The sequence below is a fragment of the Candoia aspera genome, chromosome 1 (genome assembly GCF_035149785.1).
Source record: "Candoia aspera isolate rCanAsp1 chromosome 1, rCanAsp1.hap2, whole genome shotgun sequence".
In the NCBI taxonomy this organism is placed as follows: domain Eukaryota; kingdom Metazoa; phylum Chordata; class Lepidosauria; order Squamata; family Boidae; genus Candoia; species Candoia aspera.
The window spans coordinates 149,846,746-149,869,777 of NC_086153.1; the positions used below are offsets into that span (position 1 = coordinate 149,846,746).

Below are 23,032 nucleotides of genomic sequence, written 5' to 3' on the forward strand. Positions count from 1 at the left end.
ACCCACAAGGTTGTTGTGGGGGGAAATGGAAGGGGAGGCTGTGCACCTCATTTTGAGCTCTTGGAGAAACTACTAGTATTACGACTATTAATATTTACATTGGAATCTTCCAATCTCTGGCTGCAAGCCTCCAGTACATTGTTGTCCAGCTGGGTGCCCTTCTGAGATGTTGGGACTACAATTCCCAGAATGTTGTTTGTGCAATTCTGAAATATCTTTGAAATACCATTTTCATAAGGAAAGAATCAATCTCAGAGTCAGGGTCATTGAACTCAGATATAATGCAAATGTAATTGGGATTCCCAGTGAGCTGACCTTCAATAGTGCAAATTTTTTCACATCTGAATATTCTTAATCACTGAAAATCCCCTTAGTTGAGGCCTTTTAAGACACAGCCATCCCCATCAAACCCATCTGAGTGGGGGTTAGAATTTCCTTATGGCTGAAAAGAATGTCCTGGACTGAGTGTGGATATCACTGGGCACTTACCAACTCCAGCAGCCCAGTAGGAAGTCTCTGGTGTCCTTCTCATGGTTGCTTCCTGATCACCTTCAACTGACAAGAGAAAAACAGAGGGGTGACAGTCCCCCATTGCCTTCTGTACCCTCCTGGGCAGGGGTACGGATTGGGCTCTGAGGCTGCAAAAAGGCAGTGATGGCAATAGCAAGGAGATTGATTCATTCAGGAAGGAGGCTCAGAGAGGTGATCCCCAGTCAGCCTTCTCCCTAAAATCAACATCTGGGTTGCAGTTTGTGTCCCTGTAGCATGTATCTCAGTCCGCTGCTTAAGCCATTTGTTGAGAAAGAATTATGCTGCTTCACAGATGGAGGAATAGTAATCAGTCTCTGTTCTTCCCCCATTTTTTCCCAGCTATCTTTATGGATGGAAGGAGCTATCTGGTAAATTATTGAAGGGTTTTATAAAAATTAATAGAACTTGCTTCTTAGATCTGAATTATTATTTCAATAAGCTCCAGCTCACCAGTGTGAGAGTCTGCCCTCAGAAATTCATTTCAAGTTGAGTTTGTAAAGTTCACGAGCTGAAAGCGCTGGTATAAATGGCTGTAATGAACTCAAGATGGATTAAGTTTTGATCGATTACATAATGCATTTCCTTTGATTTGGGGATGGAAATGGAAACCAAAGCCAATAAACCTTGAAAAGCTGTGTATATTTTACACATTTCTCATCATTTATATGGTGATAATGGATTCAGTGCAATTGCAAGATCTCTCTCACACACACATTCTAAAAGCCTGCACTCATAATTTTGGATCCATATGCGTATAGGGAAATATTTCATCTATCCTATTCTTATTTCCATAGGGTTTTCATTGCATGTTTTTGGGAGTAGATTGCCAGGCCTTGCTCCCTAGTCTGTTCTTTGTCTGGAAGCTCTGCTGAAACCTGTCCACCATGGGTGACCCTTTGGGTAGTAGAACTACTGGTGGCACAGCTTCCAGCATCATAGCAACACGCAAACCACCACAGGACGACAAACTGACAGACATTTGAGGGCCAGCGGAAAAGAGGAAGACCTTCAAAGCAATGGATTGATACAACTACTGCAACAATGGATGCAAACGTTGGAACAGTCAGGCGTATGGTGCAAGACCGAACAGCATTTCATTCTGTTATACACTGGGTCACCATGAGTTGTAAACAACTCAACAGCAACTAACAACAACAACAGTCTTATTTCAGTCTCGTTATGTATGTAATCTGATATTTGAGGTACTGCCTGAATTCTGCAATGATATAAGACAGGGATGAGTGGCAACTAGTCCTCCCCTGCCCCCGTTTTGCTGAAATGGAACTCCCAACAGCTCTAGCTAGTATGGGAAATGGCAAAGGATGTTAGGAGTTGTAGTTTAACAAGATGTGGAGGACCAACTTTTCCCAACCCTCATATAAGAAGAACCCAAATTCCTATAGAACTTCAGGGACTGTTTACCAGGGATGGTGGCGGTGAGTGGAATGTGTCTACTAGTGTTGGGCTTTGAATACCAGTAGCCATGCATTGGCCATTAGTGGGAAAGTGGCCCTGCACCCCCAGATGTATATAGGTGGGCCTTTCTCATGTCCACTTGGACTTGAGCAGCCTAGGGGGCATGTTCCTGCTATTTCTTCACATTTTTATTGGCTACAACAGACATCCCTGCAGTTTTCTAGGCAATGCTTTTGGAATTGGTTTGCCACTGCCTTCTTCCAGGGCTGAGAGAGAGTCATTGGCCCAAAGCCACTCATTTGGCTTCCACATCTAAGACAGGACTAGTACTAAGGTTTCCTCACTCTTAGTCTGGGGTCTTAACCACTGGGCCAAACTGGCCATAGGGTTTCCTAAAGCCTAACAATATGGATGGTAATTTTTTGAGTTACGTAAGGATAATTACTTGGAGAAAAAGTTTATTATTTAGTATATAGGGACCTGGGAGCACAAGAAGCTACCTAGATTCACAACTAACCCATTATTTTGTCAGTAATGGTTTGTTGAATAAATCACAACCCGTAAATATGGGCTACAAACATCGTGGGTGGCTTCACACAATGAGCTAAGCCACAAACAAGCAAATTCACATAACGGCCCAGTATAATGTGTGAATCCGGCCACTGAATCAGACCATTGGTCACACTGCCTGGCAAGGGCTATTCAGAATTTTAAGTAGGGGATTTAACAACCTTGCCCAGAAATGCCAGGAACTGAATTTAAGTCCCTCTGCCTGTAAGGCACGGCTCCACCTCTGAGCTAGGGAACCTCCCCTCACAAGGGGAGATATGTCAAGGAACCCAAGCATCTTGGGTGTCATCTGTGTCTGTCTGTCTGTCTATCCAAGGGAGAAAAGCCAATACATGCACAGGTTGGGCTATAGGAATGCCCATTCCCTAAGTACATCTCCTTATGCCTAGTCAGGCTGGATGCAGATGTGGATATGACCCTCCACAGAAGCTCCCAGATATGACAAGCTAATCTCTTTCACCACAGATGGAGTGGGACCCACAAGTGCTAAGCTTCATTTTAATGGGGATGCATTTCACCACCAGCAGTAAGACCAGACGTTGTCTGAAGCGTGACTCCCAAAAATTCCCAGTTCTGAAAGCATTCTCAGGCTGCCGATATGCACAAGCACTGGTGTCATGTGCTCATGCTCTCAGAGGAGCAATTCACTGTGGTGAGATGTGATTTCCTAACAAAATAACAACCTTAGGAGTTTGACTCAGTCTGGAGACTCCCACATGTGCTTCTAAAGACTTTAATGCTTTTTCGTTCCAGGCAAATTGTCCCATTCTCCTGTTGGCTGGTTTAAAGTCCTGAAGTTGCTGTTTACAAAAACACAAATGTTTCACTGTTAGCTAATCCTGCTTGTTTGCAAAAGCCCTCAAGGCTAATTTTAATTGCCAGTAAATGATACTTAACTATATAAATTAGAGAAAGTTCAAGGCTTGGAGCATTTCTCTGCGCTTTTTGCACCATAACAAGGAGTTAGGAAATGAATTAGCTCCAAATTGAAAAGCGTGTGTCGGGGAGGGGGTGGGGGCGGAAGGTTTCAATCTGAAATCAACCAAATTTGAGACATCATCAAGGAAAGATAATCACTCTGCGGAATAACAATGATGAACTGGCTTACAGCATTTGCATGGAGAATTTTTAATATGCCTTTAGCAGATCTGACGGCTTTGGATTTTGTACGACAACTCAATAAGAAAGTTAATGAAGAAAAGAGAAACCAGCCAGACCTAAGTGTCTTGCAATCAGAGTTTCTAACCTGAAGCTTCAGAGTTGTGTTTCATGGATATACCATCCAATCAAGGGGGAGTCTGGAGCTAGCCAACCGTTGGGTACCTCCTGTTCTGTATATACCACATCCATATACCACACAACTGGGTAGCCCACACATATACGCAGGCTAGGTCATGATTTTGCTGGCTGTGTTTATTTTGTTTTGTTGAGTAACCTCCAGCTTTTGAATTGGCCCTCCATACTGAACCAAAAATAAACCCACCAAAAAAACCTCACCCTCCATGGTGCTGCAGCCCTCCTGCCCTTCCTGACTGCTGTGACTGACCAGATTCTAGATTTACTCCACAGCCAACTGGGGGAGAGGCAGGGATTCCTCTTTGCCTGGTGCCCTGGAGCTTGGTGAGGGACAAAGACCACCTGACTGAGTTCGCTTGGCAGCCTTGTGCAGATGTAAATTAGCACTTGCTACGATGAGGGTTGTTCTAGTCCCATCTTGGGCATGAAGCCAGCTGGGTGACCCTGGGCCAGTCACTTTCTCTCAGCCCCAGGAAGGAGCCAATGGCAAACCACTTCCTAAAACCTTGGCAAGAAAACTGCAGAGACTCATCCAGGCAGACTCCAAGAATCAGACATGATCGAACTGATTAAATAATAATAATAATAATAATAATAATAATAATAATAATAATAATAAAAAATAAATGATTAGGGTTAGAAGCGGACTTAAACCCAGAGACTTGGAGCTGCATCAAGGGTTACCCTGCCTCTACAGTGAGATAATATCCACAGAATAAAAAGGCATCTACACTGACGCATGAGAAGTATCCCGGAGGTGAGACAGGCCCCTTCGCTTCCGGCCTTCCAGAAGAGTTTGAAGACCTGGTTCTGCTGCCTCGCCTGGAATGGGAAGGGCAATAGTTCTTCCTGGGGGTGGTTGGTCCTGTAGTGACCTCCCTCCTGAGCAAGATCTTATATTCATTTACTTTCTATTTATATTGGTTATTTATATGATAATTTATGTATTTTATAGCTTTAACTTCCAATTTTATTGTAAACCACCCAGAGTCCCCCTTGGGGGAGATGGGCGGTGATAGAAATTTGAAAAATAAATAAATAAATAAATAAATAAATTTCGTGGCCCACACGTTCAAACTAAGAGCTAAGACACCTCATCCAGGGAAAGGATTTCCCCCATGTAAGGCAATAGGAATGTAAAGAAAGGAAAACATACAGAATACTAATAATCCCTGTGAAGTAACTACTCAACTTGGGCTTATTACTGAGTTTCTGTTTTGGGCTTGCTTGGTTGCTGCTTCCCTTAAGAAGATTGTTCATCTATTGCAGTGTTTTTCAAACTTGGTGGCTGGGGAATTCTGGGAGTTGAAGTCCACACATCTTAAAGTTGCCATGGTTGAAAAACATTGATCAATGGTGTTCCAGAATTTGTGATCATCTCTGCCTGTCACTTGTAAAACATGTACTTCACCTGAGTGATGTGCTGTGAAAGTTTCATTCAATGCTCTCTTGCTCATTTGACTCCCTTGAGTTGCCTTCTAGTATGAGCAGCAGCGAGCTTTCAGTCAGAGCAGCATAGACATCACTGTGTATAAGTGTGCGTGTATGAGTATTTGTGTCTGAGATAATCTGTGATTATCTAATAAGCTGCTGAAAGAATGTTCCTAAGTATAATCTTTTGCTGTAGGAAACATAGTACCTCCTAGACAGTTTGGGCCTAAACTCTCACTGTTGACTGTGGCCTCCTTGATTAGAAGAATTGTTTTCCGTGGGAGAATATACAGCAAATTAGATCAGGAATTGGGATGGAGTAGAAATATGCAGAACCGTGGAGAGTTCCCATACAGCAGAGAGAGCGTGGGCAGCAGTTCCAATGATACCAGACAAAAGCCTTTGATGTCCCTTCTAGCTTTTTGGTTGTCCCAGGCAATTTCTCTTTTCTGAGAGATGGAAATCTTAAAGCAAGTTATCATGCTCACTGTGAAGGATGCTAGGAGTTGTAGTTTAGCACCACCAAGTAAGGTGTCACAGGCTCCTCAGCTCTGCTAGGCCGGTGGAGATCCTACTCATCATTATTACCTCATGGCTTCCTGTTCCTTGGCAAGAGAAGCCAGGAAATAATAATTTGAGTGCGTGGGTGAGGGGCCTGGACATGGGTGGTTCAAAAGTCTTCAGGACTGGGATAGAACCTAGTTCCTCTGAAGATGCAGATGCATGAATACAGGAACCCCCAAAACTTTCTAGTCCCCTTCTTGCAGCCAGCATCTAGGTTCACGGCCCTTAATTTGTGAGACCTACTGCAATATGAGGGGATGTGATAGAGGACTCCTTTGTTCTAGCCCCTTCAGCCTTGACTCAGCACTCTGGCTTTATTAAAGATGTCACAATTTGAGAGAATGTACTGTTAGGGAGCCCTAGAAACAATTCATTGTGGAAGTCTTTGGCATGGAGAGCAGGAGAAACATGATGTGTTGCATCATTCTAAAAATACTGTAGCTCCCGTGGTTCTGTCATGCAATGGTGCAAGCTTTTTCTGCATGAAGAGAGTACACAGCTCCCAGGTGGATTAATGTTAACATATTCTTACAGACAAAATGATAGACAGAGATGAGAATTTCTAGGCATTTGCATCTTTTTTATTCATGCATCAAAGTCACTGGCAAAGCAAGGGAGCCTTTTTTTTTTTTTAAAGCAGCATGAACACCGAACTCCTCTGGGAGCCTATTTATGTGATGGGTTCTGAAATGACACCTTGGCAGCAGAAATGGTGATCTTGTGCAATAATGCAGGTACCCCCAAATCATCATAATTAAACAAGCTGGTCAAAACCTCGCAAGATGTTGCTTTTCTTGCCTGAAAGGACAAGATAACCTCAGATCTTGTGTGAGTTCTCTGTTACTAATGGTTTGAGATCCATTTTTATTTAATCCAGGAGTTTTGCAAGTTCCATAAAAATGTTGCTACCCTCCAGTGCTTGGGAGAGCCACACTGCTGACCCTCTCCAAGACAACTTGGACCTCCATCCAGAAATTGGCCCAGAACACTTTCCTCTGCCAAAATTCAGAGTGGCAGAAACCTAGCTAGAACGGTTAATGGGATCATCTTCTTAACCAGGGACTGGACTGAGTGGAGTAAATAATGGAACGGAGTGCTTCTCATTTGTTTCTGTAGGCCAGTGTTTCTCAACCGTAGCCATTTTAAGATGTGTGGGCTTCAACTCCCAGAATACCCCAGCCAGCAATGGGAGTTGAAGTCTACACACCTTAAAATGGCTACGGTTGAGAAACTGCTCTAAGCTGTTGGTCATCAATGATCTTTGAAGCTATTTACACTGATTGGACTCTTATGGACAGTAGGTATCAGGCAGTTAACTGTAAATAATGTCTGACCATCTATTGAGGCTCTGGGGAATTGACATCAGCCCCCTTTTTGAGAAAGGCAAATATTCCAAACTCTCACCCCACTTTCAGCTGTTCTCAGACATCCCTGCCATCATGAGGCTATGAGAATGAAGCGATGGTGTAAAATCTGAAAAGGAAGCAGAGTCCAGGGTAGAAATTTAAAATGTGGGAAAATTTAAAGAATATTATAATTCATTCAAGTCTTGGGAAGAACTGTCACCTGGCAAAAAATAGTGCTTTCCAGCTAAAATCTGCCAGCAAAGTAGGCCATCGGAATCTGATGGCACAATGAGGAGAGGTTTTCAGGATCTTCGTAAAGGCACTACTGAGTTGGATGCAGCCCTCAGACAGCAGGTGCACATCCATTTTAGACATTGGGCTTTATGGGCTTTGGAGAGGTTCTTTACGAAGTTGAGAAAGAACACTTTATTTCTTCCTGTACTCTCCTCACTGACACACCATGCTTTAGTCTTCTATTCCAATATGGTAGGAAAAAACAGATAAAAGCTTGTTTGCCAATCCTGGTGAAAAAAGACATACCTGAACACCAACTCTTTCACGTCTTAACCTCACTTCAATCATAGGTCCATTATGACTGTAGGAATACAGTGGAATCTGTCACTGCTGCTAAACACATTTCTTGAATTGAAAAATGAGGTGAAAGAACTGAGGTGTTGTAGAAAAGGACAGGACTTTAAAAGTAAGAATAACAAAAGAAGCATCTGTAGACCACGAACATGTTTTTAATGGAATTCTGACGGTACTATATAAGTTGAAAGGTTTGGGTAGTGTCTATGAGCTAATCTGATTGTTGAGAAGGGGCAGGTGGTGGCACGTCCCCCTACTACACCTTTCCTCTCTATTTCTGGCTGAGCTTGCAGTCTTGTGTTCCTGTTCCCACAGGCAGAATTCCTGAATGATACCTGCCCACAGGGTTTAATGGAAATGTGTGAAGTAGGGAGGCCACAGTCTGCCCAAACCATCACCGGATAGAGAAAGATAGGGCTCTCACCCATATCCCTTGGCCATCCTCTAACTTCAGCCAGTGTCAGAACCTGCATGCTACCCATGAAAATGTGGTTGAACCACTGTTCTTTTGAGGTGGGAGGAACCCTGTCATCCAAGTGAAGGCAAAAATGCAGAAGAAATGTTGGATGTAGTGCTAGAAGAGATGACAAGGCTGAAAACAGCAATGGGGACTATGTCAGCAGACCTTCTGACCTCCGCAAGGTTCATGATGCCTGGTAATTGAATTAGAGTGTTAATGAGTCACTTCTCAGTGCTGAGAAGTAAAACTAAAGGATTTCCTCTGCTCATATCCATGCTAGTAAGGAACCCAGAGGGGGAAGAGGCAATAACAACTTAAAAAAGGAAAGGCCAGGAACCATTCTGGAATATTTTTCAGTTCCATATTGATCCATCCCTAGCTCCTTTGCTCTGGAATGCTCTGACTGCTGTTATCAATTTCTGTTCTTAAGATTTCAGCAACTTCCTTAAAGTCCTTATATGGGAGGGCTTGAAAACAAGTGAGATGATGGGAGTTGTCATTCAACACAATAGCTGGGTTCAGAGAAGCTGCTTTAGAGTTTTTGGCAAGAGGAAGACAATTTGCTGCCTTTCAGAAGTTTTATGCTACAGATCCTATAAACTCTGAATGTTGGTTATCCTGGATATATTCATGGAGCTTGCAGAGATTGCCAGCCCTCCCTCTACTGCAGTCTACTAGTGTGGAATTCTCATATCGTTTCTTCCCGTCATTAGTTCCATGGAGAAAATCTATCTGCATGGTTGCTAAGAGTGAACACCAACTTGATGGCACATAACTGATCAAATCAATCAAACAATCAATCAATCAATCATCTTTAGTTAAGTAGCCTGCTTCATTTAAAGCTCACTGACCTGGCTACTGTCTTCCTCATAATATTTGTAAGATTAGAAACAGATATATAAATGAATACATAAATCTGGACTCTCCTCTGAAGGCATCAGACAGGGGTGTTGTCAGGGTCAGTCTCGCTTCGCAATAAGACACAGACTCACTTAATGGGTATTAAGGATTTCTGGTTTATTGGAATGGTGGCTGACAGAACGAAAAATGGGAACGGGGGGTGTGGTGTGGAGGTGCCCCTTTTATACCCTCTTGTAGGGCCCCGGGCTCCTCCACCCTGTATTGTCCCAATCCCTCTTGATGGGATCCTTGATGGCTGCATGGGCGTTTTCCCGGTGCCTTCCTTTGTCCCCTCGATTCTGGTGTGTCCTCCAGGGCACCAGGTGCGGCTTATCTCTGCTCATCCGATGTCCTTCTTTTCAGCTGTATATGGGTCCATGGGTGTGGGTGCTTTGGGTGCTTGTTTTAATCCCTGGTTTAATTATCTTCTTCCTCTATTCCTTGATGCTCATGATCTACGTTGTGAGGCTCTTTGTGCCTTGCAACGAGGTCATGACATGCTGCCCCCCAAAGATGTCTTTATGGTGCTGGTTTCTCTGGGTATGCCTCGTGGAACTGTCTAGCTAGTTGTCTTGCCATGACATGTTGTGCCTGGACCCACTCTGGGTGTGGGAAATGTTTCCATTTAACGAGGTATTGCAGCTTACCTCTTTGCTTTCTTGAGTCCAGTATTTCTTTTACTTCAAAATGTTGGTTGTCTATCATTATGGGTGGGGGTGGAGGTTCTTCCGTATGCCATTTGGATGTGCTTGTTGGTTTCAGTAGTGCACAGTGAAATACTGGGTGGACCCGTCTCAAGTTGTGGGGCAGTTCCAGTTTGAAAGTAACTGGGTTGATTACCTGTGTGATTTTGAAGGGTCCGATGAATTTCGGTGCCAGTTTCTTCGAGGGTTGTGAGGTTTTTATGAACTTAGTGGAGAGGTAGACCCTATCTCCCACTTTGTAGTTCGGTGCCTCTGCCCTGTGGTTGTCCGCATATTTTTTGTACGTGGTTTGTGCATCTGCTAGGGCCGTTTGGATGATTGGCCAGGTTGTTGCCAGCTGTGCCGCCCAGTCGTCTGGTGAGCAGGGTGGGGTCTCCGGTTGCGGCAGTTCTGGTATCGGTACAAAGTCCCTTCCATAGACCACCTTAAATGGGGTGTGGCCAGTGCTCTGATGTACCGCATTATTATAGGCTACCTCTGCAAAAGGTAGTAGGTCTACCCAGTTGTACTGTTGGTAATTTATGAATGCCCTCAGGAACTGTTCAAGTGTTGAGTTTAGGATCTCTGTAGATCCGTCCGTGTGTGGATGCCACGGAGTGGACAGTGCTTGCTTAGTCCCGATTAGTTTTAAAAATTCCCGCCAAAACTTTGATGTGAACTGTGTGCCTCTGTCGGTCACCAACCTGTAAGGGGCGCCGTGAATCCTGTATATGTGTGTTAGGAACAAGCGTGCCAGTTGTTGTGTGGAGGGGACGGTTGCGCATGGGATGAAGTGTGCCTGCTTTGAGAAATAGTCTTTTACCACCCATATCACTGTTTTCCTTTGGCTGGGTGGGAGGTCCACAATAAAATCCATGGAAATTTCTTCCCATGGGCGGGAGGGGCTGGCTACTGGCTGTAGCAGCCCTTGGGGTTTCCCCCCTTTCCGTTTGGTGGTGGCACATGTGGGGCAGTTGGCCACGTAGTCTTTCACGTCTTTTCTGAGGTTTGGCCACCAAAATTGCCTCCTCGTTAGGTGAAGGGTTTTTACGAACCCAAAATGTCCCGCCGTCTTGTCATCGTGCGATCTGTGTAAGATTTCCCCCCGCAATGATTCTGGCACGTACAAGGCTTTCTCTTTCCAGGCGATGCTGTCCTTGATAGATACATGGTGTCAGTTGTTTTGCAACCATGTATCTGTTTGTAGTGCTTGTGTGAGTCTTTGTTGCCAGTTCGGTGAAATTGAACGGCAGCTCCGATCGTTCCATGTCGTTCGTGCTGGCGTGCGCTGATTCCTTGTCTGGCTGCGCGTGACAGCTGGGCAGCCCAGCTGTTTCTTGGTCCATACTGTCCCCACGATGTGGGAGGCTTGTGTGTCGTCCTGTGGCCGTTGGGAGAGGGCATCCGCCAGGAAGTTCTTCTTGCCCGGTATGAACTTCAGCGTGAAATTGAACCGGCTGAAGAACTGAGCCCAATGCACCTGCTTCGGGCTGAGCCGTTTTGGCGTGCTGAGTGCCTCCAGGTTCTTGTGGTCTGTCCAAACCTCGAAGGGGCAGGTGGCCCCTTCCAGCAGGTGCCTCATTTCCAGAGCTGTCTTTACTGTGAATGCCTCCTTTTCCCATACATGCCATCTCTGCTCTGTTTCGGAGAATTTGCGGGAAAGGTAGGCGCAGGGTTTTAGGTGGTTGTCGGAGTCCCTTTGGAGCAGGATGGCTCCGATGGAAAAGTCGGAGGCATCTGCCTGCACCACAAAAGGCAGGCGTTGTAGCACTGGTTCAGCTGTAAAGAGGTTTTTTAGTCTCTCGAATGCTGTTTGACAATCAGCTGTCCAGTTTAGTAGCGCCCCCGGGTTTCTTGATTTGCGCGTGTCCCCCAAGCCCTTAGTCTTAAGTAGGTTAGTTAGAGGTAAAATAATCTCTGCCAGCCTTGGGGTGAACCCCCTGTAGAAGTTGGTGAATCCGAGGAGGCTTTGGAGTTGTCTCCTCGTGCGTGGGCGCTCCCACGCCAGTATGGCTTGGACCTTGCTTGGGTCCATTTCTATTCCTTTAGCTGAAATCCTATACCCTAGATAGTCAATTTGTTTCTTGTGAAACTCGCACTTGGAGAGCTTGGCAAACAGCTCTGCCTTGCGGAGTTTCCTGAGTACTTCTTTTACCAAGCGTTCATGCTCACGTTTCGTTTCTGTGTAGATTAATACATCGTCGAGGTAAACCAAAACCCCCTTAAAAAGGTGGTCACGCAAGACCTCATTAATTAACTGCATAAATACCCCCGGTGCTCCTGCCAGTCCGAATGGGAGCACCTTATATTGAAACGCCCCCAATGGGCAGTTGAAAGCAGTTTTCCACTCATCCCCCTCCCGTATCCATATACGGTAACAGGCTTCCCTTATGTCCAGTTTAGAGAATACCTTACCCTTTGCCAGGTGGGACAAGATGTCCTTTATTAAGGGTAGGGGGTATTTATTTGAAATGCTTGCTGTGTTTAATCTGCGGTAATCTGTACAGAGCCATAGTGACCCGTCCTTTTTCTCATGAAAGAGGACTGGCGCTCCCACTGGAGAGTTTGCAGGCTCGATAAAACCTCTTGCCAAGTTTTTGTCCACAAAGTCCCTTAATGCTGCCAGCTCCCGCTGGGTCATGGCATATATTTTGGGTTTGGGTAGGGGTACCCCCGGGACCAGTTCAATGGTACAGTCCGTTTTCCTGTGGGGGGGGGGAGTTTGTCCGCCTCTTTCTCGCCGAAGACGTCAGCGAAGTCCGCATATTTGGTTGGCAGTCCCTCTGGCAGTGCCGTCTCTCTGTGCTCTGCGGTCGTCGTCGCCCCCCCCATGGCCGCTCGGGGGACCCTGTTCCCTGAAGGTGCTTGATAACGCCCGTCAGCAAACTTAATCTCTCTGGTTTTCCAGTTGATGACTGGGTTTTGCTGCATGAGCCATGGGATCCCTAGTATGAGTAGGGGTTGCCCCACCGGTGCCACGATGAAAGCCAATTTTTCCTCGTGGCTGCCGAGCCTTAGCACGGTTTCTCCGGTGTATTGGGTGACCGGGCCCCCTCCTGCTGCAGATCCGTCAAGCTGCGTGAACACCAATTGGTGCTGAAGTGGATAGCAGCGGAGGTTAAGCGCGGCTGCCAGGTCTGGGTGCATTAGGCTTTTGGAGCAGCCAGAGTCAATTAGTGCCCAGACCTTTTCAGTCTTATCCCCATGGTGAGGGTGACATGGACATAGAGGGTGGGGCATTCCTCACTCACCCCTTTGTTGTCGCGCCTGTCACTGTTCTCCACCTGTCCTTCGGCGCCCCTTAGGCCAGGTGGTTGTCGTTTCCCGTTGGCTCATCGGGATTGCTTCCCTCCTCCTCTGAGCTGTAGGGGAAGTGTCTGGCTCGGTACTCCCCCTTCGCTGCTGGTCGCTTTCTTGGCGCTGGGGTTGGTGCGGTTGGTGCCCTCCTCGTGCTCTCTCTGGGTGTCGATTTGGGGCATGCTGCTGCCTTATGGTCTTCCTTGCCACACGTGAAGCACTGCCCTTTAGCGAAGCGCCGGTCCCGTTCCTCCTTCCATGGTTGGGGTCTCACCTTCCCCTGCCTTGCAGCTGTACGTGGGTGTCTCGCTGCCTCCGTCTGCTGTGCTTCCTTCTTGGCATGGAGGAATGTGTCGTGGGCGTCCTCTGCTTCCCCCGCCAGCTGGATCCATTCAGTCAGGGAGTTGGGATTGTTGCGGCAGAGTGCCCACCGGAGAACGTTTAAGTTAAGTCCTTGTTTGAATTTCTCAATCAGAGTTGATTGAGACCAGGTGTCCACTTTTCCGGCTAGGGCTTGAAACTCCATGGCATACTCTGCCACGGAGCGCTGGCTTTGTCTGAGTGTTTTCAGTGCCCTTTTAGCTTTTTCTTGCTCCAGGGGGTCCCTGAAGTGCAGCTCCAGCACCTGCAGGAATTCTGTGCTGTCCTGCAGCGCCCGGGCGCCTGATTGGCACAGCTGGACGTACCAATTGGCAGCCCGACCTTTTAGCTTTATGGCCAGGGCATTCACTTTGCCCCTTTCAGTTCTGAAGCAGGGACCCCATTCCTCGAGGTAGTACCTCACGTTCGTTAGGAAAAAGGAGAGTTTAGAGGGGTCCCCATCAAACTTTATGCCAAAGTCCTTGGCAGCTGTTCTGGTTTGGCTCCTGGTCCCCTCTGGGCCGTGCAGCGGGCTCCACGGGGGCTGATGCGGGTCGGATTGTCTCCAGTCCTCTTGTGGTATTTGTGTCTCTCTCTGGGTCTCCTCGCAAGTCCGTCAACCCGTCACCCGGGTGGGGGGGTGGGACGTTCTCCCTTGGGTGGGCTCCTGGAGCCGGGCTCCGCTGTCGCCGCCGCTGTACGCCGGGTCATCCCTCCGCCTCTCGTCTGGGTGCGCCTCCAGTCGGGTGGGCTCCTGGGGTTGGGTTCTGCCGCCGCCGCTGCCGCCGCCACCGAGGTCGTCCCGCCGTCTCTCGTCCGGGTGCGCCTCCAATCGGCGGGTGGGCTCCTGGGATCGGGCTCCGCCGTAGTCATCACCGTCCGCTGGGTATCCGCTCCGTCTCTCGTCCAGGTGCGCCTCCGGTCGTAGGGTGGGCTCCTTGGGCCGGGCTCCACCATCGCCGCCGCGGCGCTCGCCCCGCCGTCCCTCATTCGGGGGTGCCTCTGCGCTGCTGCCACCGCGGGGTCCCTGCGCTGCCATCAGCTGTTGTAGCATCAGCCGTATTGCCTGCACCCCTTCCTCCAGCGCGTCGAGTCTCGCCGCCGTCTGCGGACTCCCGCTGGTGCGCTTGCCATTCTGCTCACCCTCGCCGTTGGCCGTCGTGGAGGACGGACCTTCCCTTGGTCCCTCCGGGGTGCCAGGCGCTCCCTTGGCTCCGTGCGCCTTGGGTGGCAGTTTGTCTCGCGCTTCCTCCGGGGTTGCCTGTGAGCCTGGAGAGGGTCCCCTCATCTCGCCCCCGGTGGCCCGCGGGCTCCGGGGTGCCGGGGTGGTTCCCTCCCCCTCCGCTTCCCCCGAGCTGGAACCCATACTTACCGGGGTGTTACACCGCCCGGACCTCAGCCACATCCCGCCCGAGGGGAGCGGGGCTTCGTCGCCAGGTGCCGAGGGGTTGCGCTGCCTCGCTTTGTGGGTTTCCATACCTAGCTGGGTCCCTCACAAGCTTGTTGGATAGGTGCTAGGTAGAAAATTTTTTTGGGGCGGTTCCCGTTTTTATGTCAGGGTCAGTCTCGCTTTGCAATAAGACACAGACTCACTTAATGGGTATTAAGGATTTCTGGTTTATTGGAATGGTGGCTGACAGAACAAAAAATGGGAACGGGGTGTGTGGTGTGGAGGTGCCCCTTTTATACCCTCTTGTAGGGCCCCGGGCTCCTCCACCCTGTATTGTCCCAATCCCTCTTGATGGGATCCTTGATGGCTGCATGGGCGTTTTCCCGGTGTCTTCCTTTGTCCCCTCGATTCTGGTGTGTCCTCCAGGGCACCAGGTGCAGCTTATCTCTGCTCATCCAATGTCCTTCTTTTCAGCTGTATATGGGTCCATGGGTGTGGGTGCTTTGGGTGCTTGTTTTAATCCCTGGTTTAATTATCTTCTTCCTCTATTCCTTGATGCTCATGATCTACGTTGTGAGGCTCTTTGTGCCTTGCAACGAGGTCATGACAGGTGTCATGGTTAAGATGTTACACTTGGAGTAGGGAGGTTCAAATCTGCCTTCAGCTATGGATACTTAGCTGTGTGACTTTGGGCCAGGCATTCTCTCTCCATCCAACCTACCTCATAAAGGTAGTTGAGGGGGAAAATGAGAAAAGGAAGTGCTATGCATGCCGCTTGAGCTCCTAGAGAAAAGGCAGGATGGATAGATAAATAAATAAATAGTAAAAATCTGCGAACCTGCGTATTTTACGTAAACTCTTGATCGTCAAATGAATAATAATGCTCCATTTTGCCACTGACCCCACTATGGATCAGTCACACATACATCCCCTGGGGAATGCTTTGTAGCTATTCATAGCTAATGAATAAATCCCCATATATTATTGATTAATTAAATTCTTACTTTCTTGGGCCATTCAAAACCTGATGAAGCATGGGTATTTCTGAATAATTATTTAGAAGCATCAGGTAAATGAGTCCTCAAAGTCAGCACTTGCAAAGGAGCACCAAAGCTTACCAGCACTGAAAATGCCATTTCTAATGGAGAGAAAATTAATCATGCCAGTCACAGCACAAGTTTTCTGCATGGTTGTAATATTTGGGAATAATGGAAAAGATGCTTCTAAAATATGTTATTAAGGGCTTTATACTGCAGCAGACAACTGGGTGGCCTCTAAGAGGATGCTGACTCAGTGGGTCTGTGGTTTATTCTATCAAAACTCCTACCTCCTCCTCCTCCTCTTCCTCCTCCTCCCTGCACGAACAGCTAAAATTACAGAATTAGTGATGTGACATCACAGCATGGTGAATTTCCTTAGCTTTGCCAGCTCAGGTCCTGAGAAGTAGCATAGAACTATGACGCTGTTGTATTATACATTTTGTATTACCAAATATTTAGAGTAACTACATGGCTTATCAGGAAACAGCACAGAACTTAGTCATCCTGGATGGGTCAAGTATTTCCAAAACTTTTTGTTCTTGCTGCAGAACGGTCATAGAGTTCTTGTCTGGATTTGTTACTAACCCTTCTGTGATGACACCAGACCAGTCTTTCCTAACCTAATTCCCTCTACATTTTGGCAGCTAACAAACAGACACAATAATAATAAGAACAATTAAAACCAATGTTTTGCACATGGGATAAAATCCAATAAAGCAAACAGCCATCACACTAGAACAGCTCACCCAGTACCCAGGTCCAATTCTGTGAGGAAGAGCCACGTTTTTAGCACCTTACAAAAGTCCAGCAAGGTCAAGGCCATCTGAATCTTGGAGGATATGTAGTTCCAAAGGGAAGGACTGTGACAGATAAGGCATTCTTCCTAGATCCCATTAGGTGGCACTGTTTAATAGGGGGACCTGTAGTATGCTTACTCTGCCAAACCTTGTGGGATGAGCAGAAATAATTGGAGACAGGCGGTCCTGCAGATAACCTGGCCCTATGCCATGAAAGGCTTTGTAGGTGATAACCAGCATCTTGAATTTCACCTGCAAGTCTACTGGGAGCCAGTGTAGCTGGCAGAGTAGAGGTGTTACATGGGTGAACCAAGGTGTACTCATCACTACCTGAGCCACTGCATTCTGGATCAGCTGTAATTCCTGAGTGGTCTTCAACAGCATCCCTATGTAGGGTGCATTGCAGTAATCCAAATGGGAAGTGACCAAAGCATGAGTGACTGTGAGCAGGGCCTCCTGGTCTAGGAACCTGGACAAGCAGAACACAAGATGGATTTGTGCAAAGGCCTTCTACCCACAGCTGCCACCTGTTCCTTTAGCAGGAGCCAAAAATCTAGAACTCCCAAATTATGGACTACCTCTGCCTGGGAGAGTGCTATCCATTCAGAGTTATAGATGATAAGTCCCTGGGGCTGGGAAGTCCCCAAACCAACAGCTACTCAGTCTTGCCAGGGTTGAGCCTACCCTCTTCCTCCCCATCCAGGCCCCTACAGCATCCAGACACTGAGAAAGCACCATGATGGTATCACTTGGTAGGCTCCAGCTAGGATATATAATTGGGTATCATCAGTGCACTGGTGATCCCTAACCCTATGCCGTCAGATGAACTCACCCAGCGGCCTCAGGTGGATTTTAAATAAGTAAGTAAGGAGAGAGTAGAACCCCATGGGAGCCCCACATATGAGGGCTTCAGGGATGGACTGCTTCCCCACCTCCATGAACACTTACTGGAAGCAACCCTAGAGGAAGGAGGAGAGCCACCACAACACTTTGCCTCCTATCCCAACTCTCTGAGCAGATCCAGAAGGTTACAATGGTCAATGGTATGGAAAGCCACTGAGAGATCAAGAAGGGTCAGAACAGATGCACCCTGGTCTCTCCAGAAGTCATCAACAAATTCAACCAATGCCCTCTCAGTATTATAACCAAGTTTGAACCCTAATGAGAGGGGTCCAGATAACCTGCTTCTTCCTAGGGTCTCTGAAGCTACAACTCAACTACCTTCTCAATCAGCTTCACTAAAAAGGGGAGATTAGAGACAGAACAAAAATTGTCCAATATGATTGGGTCCAAGGATGGTTTCTTGAAAAGGGGATGGACCAATACCTTCTTAAGTGCAGGAGAGATTAGCTCCTCACTCGAGGATGAATCCATCTGCCATAATCCTCTTCAGCCATGCCGGTTAGAAATTATGTTGAAGTCCAGATAACTGGTTGGTGGAAATTTGCGTAGATGGAAGGACAAGACACAGGGCTGCTGTCTTTGTTGGCAATCCTGCAAGTCCAAGAGTTAGCTCCACACTTTGCTATCCCCCACATGATTTGGGAGCCCAAAGTTTCCTTGGCCGCAAACAAACAAATTAGTTTTATGTGCCTGTATGTATGCTAAAGACACATTTTCCATGGATTTTTGTATTTATTTTGGGTTTGATATTTTGCCTTCATGCCTTGTCATGACACGTGCTAATGAGAGGCTGTGCTTAAATAAGATATGAAATATGCTGATGCTGAGCCAAGATATTTCTCTTTGAGGGTAAGTGTTAACAAACGTCTTCACTGCCAGTTGGCTTCCCAATTCCACATATTTTAGGATTAGCAGATCCTTAAAAGAACATGGTTTATTTGCTCATTAGCACAAATTCCTCCAAGCAGAGCTTGGGTTTTATTTATGTTTTGAAGTAGGATATTTTTTGCTTCTCTCCCTCTCCCTCCCTGTCTCTGTCTCTCTCTCTCGATCAGCCTCCTTCTCTTCAGACTTGGTGAGGGGAGGGGGGCTTGCTTAATGCATATCTTGCATGTCAAGTTTAAGGAGACAGAAGAACTAGCCAAGTTTTGAAACTGTCTCTGACTCTCAGTTGCTTAAGGTATCCATCCTTAGTGACCGAATACTTACCATTGCATAATTCATGCCATCTTGAAGGTTGAAATAATGGAATTTGCCATCTCTGATTGGGCCCAGCAGCCCCTTCCTTAGCAAGAGTCCCAGTCAAACACAGGAAAGGAAAATGCAGAGAACACACAATTCCAGCCACAATGATAAAGAGTGCAAAGGATTCAGTCAAAGCTCATATAAAGCTCTTTGTGAATGTGGTATTTTTCCTTTCATTGCTTAGCCATGTGGTTTCCTTCCTACAAGGAGCCAACCACTTATTAAAACAGCAGAGTTGAGAATTTTTTTTCACTGCCAACAGTGAATTACTGAATGGATATACAGGACATGTTACTTGTACTGTTAGCTACTTTTTCCACTTGCTTTCTTTCAAAACAGGGTTGGGCAACCTGTAGCCCCAGGACTGCAAGCTGTTTTCAAACCCTCCTTTTGGAGCTTCCGGAACCCTGTTGGATTCCAGAGTGGAGATTCAATGTCTTTTCATTCTGAAGTGTAACCCATGAAAAGCTGGCCACTGATATTTGGAAAGGAAAAAAAGGGGGACGTCCAGGTAGCTGTTTTAGTGGTCTTTCCTCCAGCCTGTGAGATGGCACAAAAGTCGACTGGCATCATTTGCTCTGTTCTCATAGCCAATCTTCCTTCTCCTTGGTCATTCAGCTTTACCAAGCTTTAGTGTGGGAAGTGTTAAGGAAAGTGATTTCCTGCCAGGGCAAAAAAACACCCACCATTTGCTCTCTCTATCTTGGGGCACAGCTGGGTGGGTTTCTCTGCCTCTCCTATGTGAAGCCCCCCACCACCACCACCGGAGGATCAGGGCCTGCAGTCTGTACTGCCCTGTGGATGAATGGAGTATAGTGTGAGGGAGATGGGTGGTGATGAAGTTTGAAATATAAATAAATCTTAAATAAAATATAGATCTTTCTTGCTTGTTCTCTTTCCCTTGTCTGTCTTTCTCCCTCATTCATCCTCGCACGTTCTCTGCCCCATTTTGTTGCTCTGGCTTTCTCACTGTCACTTGCTGGTCTGTCTTTTGCATTTAGCCGTCATTTCTTTTGCTCTCTCTGTCACTCATGCGATTTTGCCCCGTTGCCTTCTCTCACTGCGTTGTCCACTCCATCACCCACACCACTGCCCTCTCTTGCTCTATCGCCACTCCATCATCTGCTGCACCACCTGCTCCAGCATCCTCTCCTGCCCCATCACCCACTGCATCACCTGCTGCATCCATCACCTGTTCCATGGCCTGCTCTATTGCCAGCTCCATTATCTACTGCCGTTCACTCACTCTGCCACTGTCATCTGCTGGCCTGCCTCTCCCACTGATCATACACTGTGCATCTAGCCAGGCTACAGAGATATAGACTGGGGAGTGAGACAAAGGCCCCATCACGAGGACACATCATTAAACAAGGGCTAGCAAGGCATCTTCCACTCATAGCTCATCTAGAGTTCAATATAGCTTTGTGACAGGGTGAGATGTCCTGATTGGGACACAGTTGTAAAATGGTTTCAAGATTACAGACTTTTTCCCTACCTGCCCAAACCCTGCAAAGCGTTGTGTAGATGCTGAGAAGCTTTTTGTCTAATTGAGATATCTGGGAAGAGGCATGTCTGCCTTTTGATGAGAGTACATACAAAGGGCAGATCTGTTAGGTAATGGAGGAGATTGTTGGAAATTGTTGGACATGGCTCATGTTGTATTTGTGCCGTGTGGACTGGAGGCATTGTATGAATCGAGGCACAGGTGAAAGAGGACTCTGTAGCTGAGGACTCAGAAAGAGCAAGCAGGATCTGAAAGTGAGATCTGCAGAGTGGACTGGCTGTAGAAAAATCTGCTGCACTTGGAAAGGACAGACCAGACAGCAGCAAGGACAGCTTGACCAATTCTTGGAATTCTGAGAAGCACAGGAAGGAGGTATTTTTCTCTCCTTCCTTCCTCCTCCCTAGACTCAAACCAAACCTGAGCAGTGAAAGGACGGAAGCTGTCTAACAAAGTGGGCACATCAAAGTTGAGATAACAAACATCTATGGAGTAAGGGAGGGAACAAACAAGACAATTAAGAAACTATAAAAAGTTCCAGGTAGGAATGTCTGTATAGTTTATTAAGCGTAGGTCTCTGTGTATATTATAAATAAGGACAAAAACATTCCCTGAAAAGCACTGTACCAATAACCATCACTGTAATTTAAAGAACAGTTTTTGTGAGGGTAAAAAGTTCCTGTCCCTTTTCCCACCCTCCAACAAGTTTCAGCTGCTTCCTCTTAAGATACATTTTGCAAAATCATAGATGGGGAATTCAAAGGAAGGAACCCAACAATTATGTTTTGGTGTAGAATATACTATTCAAAACAATGATCATGATAGGTAATAGCACTTAGTCAACCCTGGCTGATCTGAAAAACAAAAACAAAAAACAGCAGTTTGTTAGTGTTTGGATAGGAGACCAGGGAATCTCTACTAGACCAAAACGTTGAAAAAACATCCTGGAATTTAAAACAAAAAAAAGGCAAACCATTTCTTTATTGTTCCCAGAAAAACTACATAGACATGGACATGAAATCACACAGAACTGAGCTCAGTTTTAAGGAGACCTTACTTTTTTTTTTCAAAATAATTTCAGTATTACCTCATACAAGTTGACTTATTCTTATAGTTAAGATATTCAAGTCAAGATGCTGAAAGGGTCACTGGATTTTAGAAGAAGATAATTATCTGTAGGTACAATTTTTCCCTGTCCTGGGAAAACTCCATGTAATCAGGCATCAGCTCGGTGACCTGAGTCCTTTCCAACAGAATTTAGCAATTCAACATCAAAGAGGGATTAATAACTCATTTTCAAAAAGTTAGAAATCTCTTCATAAGCCTAGCCCAGTTGAAAACATAATGCCTCCTTTGAGTCAAACTCAACTCTTGCTGACTTTGAAGACATGTCCAAGCAATTTTCTTGGTAATAGCACAGAAGCAGTTTGCCACTGCTTTCCATTGGACCTTTTTTTTTTTGGTCTGAGAGAGTCTAATCTGGGCTCTAGGGGTCCCCCATCATGTTCTAACCAAGCCTGATCCTGCTTAGCTCCCTAGTCCAGACAACTTCAAATTCAGCCAGTGTTACTACCTGCAGTGTACCATACACACTGTCTGTGTTTCCCTTGCCTTAACTACCATGTTCATAACTGCTCCCATTCTCCATTTTCTTAGATATATGGAGAAAAAAGACTTCCTTAATGGCCCTGTAATACGTTGCAATCTATCAATCATTGATTGTCTTGAGCTCGTCATATGACATTATCAGAGAAAAACAGGCTGTATATTTATCTAATGCCTCTAGATCCAGAAGGCTATATTTCTTTTACTCCCCTGCATGCTGGGAAGAAAATTACCTGCTCTATAGATGAGCCTTCCCTCCATATGATGGGACTCCAATCCCAGAATTGCCAGCCAGTATGGCTTTTGGCAGAAACTCTTGGAAGGACCATGGATTAAGAAGGTGTGTCCAACCTGTGGACCTTCAGATATTAGACCAGAGAGTCCATTATTTATGTTTATTAGCCATACTGTTGGGGTGATGGGATCTGTAGTACAGTACACCTGAAAGGATACCAGAAGGGTGATTGCTAGTCTCCTAGTTCAGCAGACAGAAGGAGAGGAGGGTTACGTCTCCCACTGGTATCAGCATTCTCCATTGTGCTGAAAGCAGATTTACATTTATGACTAATTGTACTGGTCTCTGATCTGTCTAGCCTAGATCTGTCAAACACAAATCAATTAAGCAAATGCTTGCTGACTTACACCAAGGGAAATAATTAGCTGCTCCCATATCCCAGGATGCATATGCAGAGACAAGTGATATGGATTTAACTTGGCTACAAGTGTATTAATCACAAAGCCACTCAGCAACTTGGTTAACAGTTTCACTGCCAACTTTGCCTCCATTCCTTAATAAAGCAAACATTGCTGAACTTCAACTGCCAGCATTTCTAGAATGGTCAATGCTGAGTGATGCTGGGAATTGTAATTCAGCAACATCTGGAGGGCCCCGGCTTGCTTACCATGTTCCTCTTCCCTGCTGTCTACGCTGGTGTTGGGAAGTGTTGGATCATTTCTTCTAAAGCGGAAACTTTTTCCTGGGAAGGCAACTAACTCATAGGAAAAAATAATCTGAGGCTTGAGCCAAAGGTGGACAGGACAAGTTCTGATGGTGGGCAGAGCCTATGCCAGAAGGGATAAAAATTGCAAGATAGGACATAGTATACAAA

The 23,032-nt window shown here is 46.4% G+C and overlaps 1 long non-coding RNA gene across 1 annotated transcript in view; it reads right to left on the reverse strand.

Moving 5' to 3' along the window:
* Window positions 1-6,473: 6,473 nt before the first annotated feature.
* LOC134488919 (uncharacterized) overlaps window positions 6,474-23,032 on the reverse strand; it is a 53,185-nt gene continuing 36,626 nt past the window's right edge. Inside the window, exons 2-3 of the long non-coding RNA XR_010067059.1 lie at window positions 7,213-7,281; window positions 6,474-6,606 (exon numbers count right to left, since the gene is read on the reverse strand). This is a non-coding gene — a long non-coding RNA (uncharacterized LOC134488919). The remainder of the gene's footprint in view (window positions 6,607-7,212; window positions 7,282-23,032) is intronic.